This window comes from Mustela lutreola, chromosome 4, assembly GCF_030435805.1.
Source record: "Mustela lutreola isolate mMusLut2 chromosome 4, mMusLut2.pri, whole genome shotgun sequence".
In the NCBI taxonomy this organism is placed as follows: Eukaryota; Metazoa; Chordata; class Mammalia; order Carnivora; family Mustelidae; genus Mustela; species Mustela lutreola.
Genome location: NC_081293.1, coordinates 195,955,701 through 195,964,721, shown reverse-complemented (window position 1 = coordinate 195,964,721; position 9,021 = coordinate 195,955,701).

Here is a 9,021-nt window from a genome sequence, read left to right as displayed (position 1 = left end):
CCGCCTCCCCTTTCCTGGCGGCAGCTCTTCGGGCAGCAGTGTGTGATGCGGTGGGGGCCTGGCTGGGGGACAGGAAGCTGGTCCTGGGGAGGGGTGGCTTAGGTGAGCCTTCCCGGAGGATCTGCTTTTCAGTTGAGTCAGGTGCAGACAGACTGGACCTTCCAGCTGTGGGAGGATGGTTGCGTCTGGTAAGTTCTCAGCATAGCCAGTGTACAGGAGGTCTGTACCCCACTCTGTGTCCTCTTCCATGGGGAGCACACGGGCCTTCCCTCAGGGACTTGCTGTCAGAAGACTCAGGAGGGAAGGTGGGTCTGGGGCTTGTAGGCCTTCATCTGGCATGGTCAGAACAGAGCAGTGCCCTTCCTGGGGCTTCTAGGCGAGTCGGAGAGAGGTTGCGCAGTCCACGCAAAGCCCCGAGGAAGAGGGCTGGGCTCTCGGAGCAAGGCGTGGCGGCCTCTGAATTGGTGTGTCCAGAAAAGCCCTTTTTTCTGAAGTGATGTGTGAGCTGAGACCTCGAGCTTGAGCCTGGCGAAGGGTAGGAGTAAGTCTCGCTTCTCCGTGCGGTCCTGGGCCCTGCATCATGGCCCTCCCAGGATGTTTGTCAGAGATACAGAATCTCAGGCTGGTCCCCCCAGACCTAATAAACCAGAATCTATATTTTTCTTTTTTAAGTAATCACTACACCCAATGTGGGGCTTGAACTTAACAGCCCTGAGATAAAAACTCATTAACCGAGTCAGCCAGGTACCCCTCAGAATCCCAGGCGGTTTGCGTGCACTTTGAAGTTTGAGGAACACCAGGCAAAGGCCCTGAGGCAGAAGTTAAGATGGGTTCAGTTCTGAAACCCGGAAACCAAGTTGCCAGACAGAATCTTGAGCAAAGGGTCTGGCCCTACGTTGACTGTAGAAAGTCGGGCCCCTGGGGGAGACGTGACCCCAGATGGGTCCAGGAGCTTGTAGAGCAAGGATCTCGGCAGGAGGGGGATAACCGTCCGTGTGAGCGGGGCCGTGGTGAGGAGTGGGTATGGGGGGTGGGAGCCCAGAGAGGCGAGAGATGGTGGAGGTGAACTTCCCATCGCGTTCATGAGGGGACAGGCATCAAGCAGCTGGGCCTAGGCCAGGAAGTCCAGAGTTTGACCTTCCTCGAGCATCCCGGTGGAACCGCTGCTGACCTAGGGATAAGGTACGATCAGATGGAAATTCAGGTAATGAGAGTGACAATTGATACCCGGGGACACTCGGCAAAAGCCAGACCCCGTGCTCGGAAGTGTTGCCAGGTCGCGGGCTGCAGCGGTCTGTGAGGCAGGGACCACTGCTCTCATTTCTCAGCGAAGGAAGGAGGGTAGGTGGGGTGGGCTAGCCCCGGGCATGTGCAGAGTGGGCTTTGGGGGCAGGTCCCCCAGTCCCTGGGCTGTGGCCTCCCCCAGTAGAAAACCCAGTCTGGTCGCAAGGGAGCCAGGGCGGACTGCAGGGACGTGGCTGCGTTTGGGGAACCGGCCCTAGCAGGCTAAGGACAGGGGCTCCTGGGCCTGGGGCAGATGGGAAGTTGAGGGTGGGTGAGGACCCCAGAAGCCGGTGTGACATCCAGGTCTCTGAGCTGACATTTTGTTAACTAGGGAACGTCTCAAGCATGCATAAAAACGGGAACTGGGTCCCCAAGCCTCCCGCACCCCACCCACTTGGAACAAGGACCAAAAGTTTGCTGCGTCTGCTTTACCTGTGGGTCCCCCTTCTTTCCTCAAATGACCTATCCCAGGCCCGCCCTTTCACCCCTGCCCACCTGAGAATGCTTTCCCTGTAGAAGCACACCGTGTCTTACTGCAGCTGTCGAAATAAGGGATTTCACGTCGTACCTAGTCCGTGATCAGATGTGCCCTATTGTCCCCCAAACGGCTCTTCCCTGCCGATCTATGAGGCTCCTCAGTGAGCAGGGTCTGCGCTCTGGGTCTGTCTCTCATGTGCCCCCCGCCACCCCCCTCGGTGGGCTTTTTCCTGCAGCGCGCACGCAGCAGAAGCTGTTCGTATCACATGCACAGGTTTGAGGAATGTTCGATGTTCACTGTCTCATTCACTGTCTCAGCGGCGTATCTGGGAGGTACTTAGAGACCTGGAGGGATCTGGCGGTGGGAAACTGTTCCAAATCCTGAAGGCTGAGCCCAGACGCCGGGGACTGGGAGCCTGCTAGGAATCCAGGACGGGCGTGTGCTCTTGTTGAAGCCCTAATCCAAGCTGACACTACTCTTCAGTTGTGTGACTCTGGCCAAGTTACCTAAATCCTGTCGGGGCTGATTTTCCCGCCTAGGGGATGAAGACCCGGCCTTTGCAGAGAAGCGTTAAAGGCCCGGTGCGGTATCACATGCACAGGCTTGGCTGCCTCTGGCATAAGCTGATCGCAGGTAGGGCAGGAGCTGCTGAGGCTTGAGTTCCCATTCACCAAGGCGAACCCCTCTTAGAAGTGATTGTCTCCAACCGCGTGGGCGCCAACTTAAGGATGGGTTTCCCGGTGCATGAAAGAGGCACTTGGTGAACAGAACATCAGGCATGAGCGCGAAGCTGGGCAGAGCTCTGAAATGCTAAATTTGAGGCCTTTTCCATTTTTGTGGGAAATGCTCTTCTCTTTATCTCTCTGGCCTGCTCTGATGGGCCAGGATGGGGCCACTGACCGTGCGTTGTGCAGACAAGGTAGACCCTAAACGGAGGGCTTGGGTCTGTTGGTGCGTAGGAAATGCAGATTCTTTGTGGACCCTGGTTCTGGCCAACGGAATCAGGTCCGGCAGGATTGGAGCCCAGTAGCAGTTTTCAGAAGTTCCCGAATACAGTCACATTTCCCCCTGAAATGTAGGCCAGACAGGGATCATGACGTCCGTCACATAACGAAGCAGATGGAGGTCAGGGAGATGAAGTCATTTCCCCAAAGTCAGCAAATTGGCAAGTCAGAACTAGAAGTCAGAACCAGAGTATTTCCAGGGCCCCAGCGTTTCCCAGGATGTGTTGGAAGAACATTTCTGAAGGAGATTAAAAAATGCTCCATTAAAGACACGTGCTGTCAGTAACTGGCTTGGGAAATACTAGAACTTAAAAAAAAAAAAACAAAAAAAACCTTAAATGGGGATCTTGTTGAAGGAGCTCTCTGAGCCTCCCTGAGCGTTCCTGGGACTCTGCGGGAGGGTGGACTTGACCCGGCTTCTTTAGCATGAACCACACAGGCCCACGGAGCTGTGTGGTGACCCCCTCTCCCCTGGCCCATTCCTGGGGCCCCAAGGAAGCATCAGTACCTCTCTTAACCCCCACCCACCCCCATCAATGTGGACGGGCCCTGGGGTGAAGGAGGTGGGCCAGGAAGTGCCCCGGGAGCACAAGGACAAACGTGACCCTGAGCCCATCCATGGTCGGTTACTGGTGTACCCCTAGGTCTTCCAAAGAGCCTTTCTGTTGGGGGGGAAGGGACTAACCCCTGAGAGCACATAACCATGACAGTACACCTCGGGCACCCTGACAGAGGTGAGATGTCTCTCATTGGAATCCATCTGGTTCCCACATGAGGGCAAGCTAGCTGTGCCAAGCACGCAGCATGGGAAAGCTGCTACCATGAGATGCTGGGGGGGTGGCCGGGGGCACCGGGTCTGTGCACGTAGTAACGAGACACTGAACGATGGGAGGAAGGAAGGACCAGATCCCTGGGTTGACCAGGCTTGAGGACCAGGCAGGGCCCAGCTCCGTGGGCCCCTCCTCCCCTTCAGCTCCCACAGCTCACCCTGCACTTGGTGCAGCCCCAGAGCCAGCACAGTTCCCCAACTCAATGTGTTCCCACCTTCGATTATGGAGACGCCCTGGCAGAGAGAGGGGGCAGGACAAAGGACCACTTGTTTGAAAAATGGAGAAGGGGGCCTTTTAGGAAGTGACGGCTATTGCTTGCAGAAGGAATCCTGTGGGAAAGGAGCCCTCTGTGTTCTTTCCAGCTTTTCTTAGATATAAAAAGGAAGGGTGAGCTCAGCTCAGGTAGGACTGAAAACGCACACCTTGATCACAGGTGTATAGGAATCACGAATCCTGCCTTTCCCCCCCTGCTACAAGAATGTCCTGCCCCGGAATCACAGATGACGGGTTGGCTGGAGACTTGAAGGAGCTTCAAGGTCAGAGGTCAAGAGCTCCAGTGTCCTAGGGGCCTGACAGGTCAGTTAACTCCCCATATGGGCGATAGGGAGCAGCGATGACCAGGGTACACTTTGTGATTCTGTCCCACTTGAAGGAGGTACTTGGTGCCTGTGGGAATCTGGGTCTGCTGTTGCTGTTCAGATATATATATTTTTAAAGATTTTATTTGACATAGAGAGATCACAAGTAGGCAGAGAGGCAGAGAGAGAGGGGGAAGCAGGCTCCCCACTGAGCAGAGTCTGTTGCAGGGCTTGATCCCAAGACCCTGAGATCATGACGTGAACTGAAGGCAGAGGCTTAACCCACTGAGCCACCCAGGTACCCCCTGAGATAGATAGATATAGATATAGATAATTTTTTTTTTTAAGAAAAGTCAGAATTTCAATGTGCAGTCTCCCAGTTTTCCAGTGTTGCATCTACTTCTGATTGTGGTAGCAAGACTATTGTGAACCAAAGGAAAGGCTTCTGAGGGCCGGATTCTGTTAGAGACTGCAGACCTCAGTAAAATCCCTCTTCATTTTTCCTGTTTTGTAATCACGAGGAACAAACTAGCACAGAGGATTCCCTGCATGTAACAAAGTCTTCAAAACCGAGTTTGTGGGGTGCCTGGGTGGCTCAGTGGGTTAAACCTCTGCCTTCCGCGCAGGTCATGATCTCAGGGTCCTGGGATGGAGCCCCACATCAGGCTCTCTGCTCAGCAGGGAGCCTGCTTCCTCCTCTCTCTCTGCCTGCCTCTCTGCCTACTTGTGATCTCTGTCAAATAAATAAATAAAATCTAAAAAAAAAAAAAAAAACCACAAAAAACCCCACAAAAACCGAGTTTGTTCAGAAAAGCTGGAGATTTCGGTCTGGCGTTGGAACTTGAGCGGAGTTTGGATGTGGACGTGGATTGCTGGGACAGGGAAGGGTCTATGCCTCACCTCGGAACACCGGAGGGCTGCTGGGCCAGGCGGGAACGCTCCCTCTAATGAGTCCCCTCACTCTAGTGTCCACCCCACCCCTCCCCGGCGGCGTCGTGCTGGTCAGTCTTGCTGTTACTCCTCTGCCCCTGTGGACCACCCCTACAGGGAGACCTGGTCTACCACATTCGTTACCACTGCCCTCTGCTCACCCAACACTAGTTTGGGTCATCAAGACAGCAACAGTTTCCTGGGGGCTGGACTGGCTAGCGGGGCTCCACGTCCATCCACTGTTCCTGCCCAAAACTTGACCCTTCTCACTCCCTCCTTTTTAGGAACCGAGGCCTAGAGAAGAGGTAGGCTTGTCCAAGTCACAGAGTTGGCCCAGGGGGCTTCCAAATATCCAATCCCACAAACGCTTAGAAGCTTCGTCTGTGCGTTCTGTTTCAAGGCCCTGGTATTTCTAGGCTTTCCATCGTTGCTGATTTAGCACAGGGTGTCGAACTCTGCTGTCCCCTTCACTGCCACCAGCCTGGCTCCCGAGGCCGTGACCTTTTGGCTGCCAGGCTCCCAGCTTCCTCACGTGGCCCTGCAATCCTCACGTGGCCCTGCAATCGTCACTCTAGTCACAGACTGAAGTGTCTCTACCTCCCTTCTGTCCTTTCTTCCCAGGTCCCCTTCCTCTGGGTTTGAAAACCAAAGGAGTGAGGAGGGAGCCATGTTCTCTTCAGAAAGGGTCCGCTTACAATACACAGTTGTCCCCCGAGGAGGTCAGAGAACGGCCGCCTGGCAGCCTGGCTCTTCGAAGAAAGTTCCTGAGTCCAGCAGCTGGAGTGAGGGCATGTTCCAGGAGCCTCTCGAGGGGACCCAGTCACCTAGCCTGATGCCTGTGGCCTTTCCCTCTGCCCTGTGAGACTGTAAGGAAGACCGATATGGGGACCAAGGGGAGGGTCCCCTTCATGAAAAGCAGGAGGGAATCCATGAGGGAGAGAAGCCCGAAGTTGAGGCCCTGGAAAGGAGATGGCCCGTTCAAATTCCAGAAAAGTCAGGAGTGATTTTTTTCCCCAGGCTTTAACTCTCCCGTGTGAGCTAGAACTTGGTGCCTCGGATGGAATGGGGAGCACCAGAAAGTCCTCTTGAAGCTACCGAAGAGTCCTATCGCCCCCACACGCCAACGTCAGCGGCTGGCCGGTGGGAGCACCTTGTGTGGGACTGTGGGGAGACGGGGGAGGCAGCCCCTGGAGTTTCGAAGGATTAAGGGGAAACTTGCCAAGCCGCAGACACAGGTTCTCAGGGAAGAGGGGCCCCAAGTTTGCCTCCACGAGGCCACGACAGCCAGGACTCAGGGCCCCGGGCCTGGCTTGCCTGGGAGCGGCAGTTGTCTGCACCTGAGGGGCTGACAACGGCGATCTGGGGGCCTCAGCAGGGAGCACCTGAGTGGGTCCATCCTCACTCCTGGGACCGCTCCTGCCCAAGCAGTGATCCGTTCAGATAAAGCAGATCCAAGTGAGAGCCAGGGCTATGGACTGAATGTTTGTGTCCCCCTAAAACCCACATGGTGAAGCCCTAAGCCCCAAGAGGATGGCCTTTGGGCAGTGGGGTGCCCCTCCACTCCACTTTTGTTGTTTCCTCATTTCCCTGGGATCCAGGGCAGCAACACACGAGGAGGCAACGAGCAGCTGGGACCCAGGAGTGTGGAGAAAGGTCTGCAATCTAGTAGCTCCACTGTTTACATAAGATAACATTAAGAAGTGACTGCATCACCTCCAGGGACCTGCCCCCTACAGGTGCCCCCCCCCCCTCCCGCCCCTGGTCCAGCTCAGGGATGTGGCTTCCAGGAAGGGAAGGAGGGAAGGAAGGGAAGGAGGAAGGACCTGCCCACTTTGCAGGATTGATGAGGCCGCACGTTCAAGGTCAAAGAAACACAGACCTTACAAATGGCCCCAGAGGAGGGTTTCCAGCCAGCAGGACAGTGTGGGAGGTGACAGGGAAGCAGGGAGGTCCGTGGATGGGCTGTGCTGGGCCAGGAATCGTAGACTCCCTGGTCCAGACCCAGCCTGCCCCTACCCAGCTAGTTACTGATGGGGGCAACCCCCAAACCACTTCCAGCCTCATTTGTCTCAGCCATAAGAGTAGGAAAAACATTGCCAACCCTACGCCTTCACAGGCTTGTCATGAGGACCAAATCGAATGGCTATGGTTTGTTGAAAGCATCTTTTAACATTGAGGTAGAATTCACAGAACATAAAGTTGACTTTTTTTTTTTTTTTTTAAGATTTTATTTATTTATTTGTCAGAGATAGAGCGCGAGCGAAAGCGAGCACAGGCAGACAGAGTGGAAGGCAGAGTCAGAGGGAGAAGCAGGCTCCCCATGGAGCAAGGAGCCCGATGTGGGACTCGATCCCAGGACGCTGGGATCATGACCTGAGCCGAAGGCAGCTGCTTAACCAACTGAGCCACCCAGGCGTCCCATAAAGTTGACTTTTAAAGTGTAGAATTCCATGGTATTTTGCACACTTGCAATGTTGTCCAGCCATGACCTCCATCTAGTCCCAACACGTGTTATTCGCCTGGGAAGGAAGCTCCATGTTCCTTACCATGTCATTCCCACAGTGCCTACCAAGCACCAGTCTGCATTCTGTCCCTAAGGATTTACTTATTCTGAAATCTTCCATGACCGAATCCTCCACGGTGGGACCTTTTGTGCTTGACTCCTTCCACCCAGTGTGATGTTTTCACAGCTCATCCAAGTGGTAGCAGGTGTCCTTTCTCCTTATGGTTGAATAATTTCCCACTGGAGGGACATTGCATGCTGTGGGATCCATTCATGCTCTGGTGGACGCTCAGAGTGTTTCCATGTTTCTGCCCCTATGAAAAGTGGGGCTGGGAATGTGTGTGTATTTGAGTGTCTGCCTGCAACTGTTTGGGGTATCTACCTAGACGTGGACTTCTGGGTTGTGCGGTAGCTCATGTTTAACTCTCTGGGAACCATCGCCCTGTTACGTTGAAAGCGTTTTTGTGAAGTCAAGAATGTGCAAGGAAGTGTGTATAACCACCTCAGTCCCTGTCCCCTGGGCACACTCTAGTTTGCCATGTTGTCTTTTGAAAAACTGTCCTCTGGACTTTGGGTACCTCCTGACTGGAGCATACCTAAGAGGAACACTGACAGCCAACTTCTGCATAACTATGCTAATATTTGCATTTTCACTTTGTGACATTCTCATATCTGGTATCTGGCCGGATTATTATTATTTTTTAAATTTTTAACTGAAAAGGGGAACTTCATCTGTGTTCATTTGTGTCCATTATATTGTTAGTTTGTATCAGGAACTGAGACACAAGCAAGGTAAGTGACTCATCCAAAGACAGGTGGCTAGTAGATGGTCAAATCTAGGACCAGGATGATGGGATAGGAGCCCATGGGGGTAAATCCCTGGTGTCTCCCTGATTCTCAGAGTGTGTTGTCGACGGTGCCATCAATCCAGGGCCATCTTCATTCATGTGGTTGATGAAAACAGGTTAGACAGGATCCAGCCAAGGAACAGTCCCATGGCACAGCGCCAGTGCCCCTCTCCCAGGATGGCATCCAGCCCTATCAGCAGCCTCTGAGCCTGACTATGGGATCACTTCCAGCCCCCTACCCCCCAACCCAACCCACACAAAGACGCAGTAAGAGATGTAAGCAGCTGAGTCGGACACCAATTGTAAAACAGAAATTAACTTCGCCTGTGTGACTTTTTCATGTTAATTTCCACTCGCCTCCCAGTATACATATATCCACCTCCTTAGTAATCCACTCTAGAATCTTGGTAGAAAGCAACAGCACTTTACAGGTTGTCTATGATTTATGAAACTCTTACTCTCTTTTCTTCTCTTGAAAATTAAGGTATTTCCCTGTGTCTAGTTTCCTGGGGTTGTTCATTCTCTTTAATCCCATTTATTCATTCAATCAGCATTTTATTAAGCAC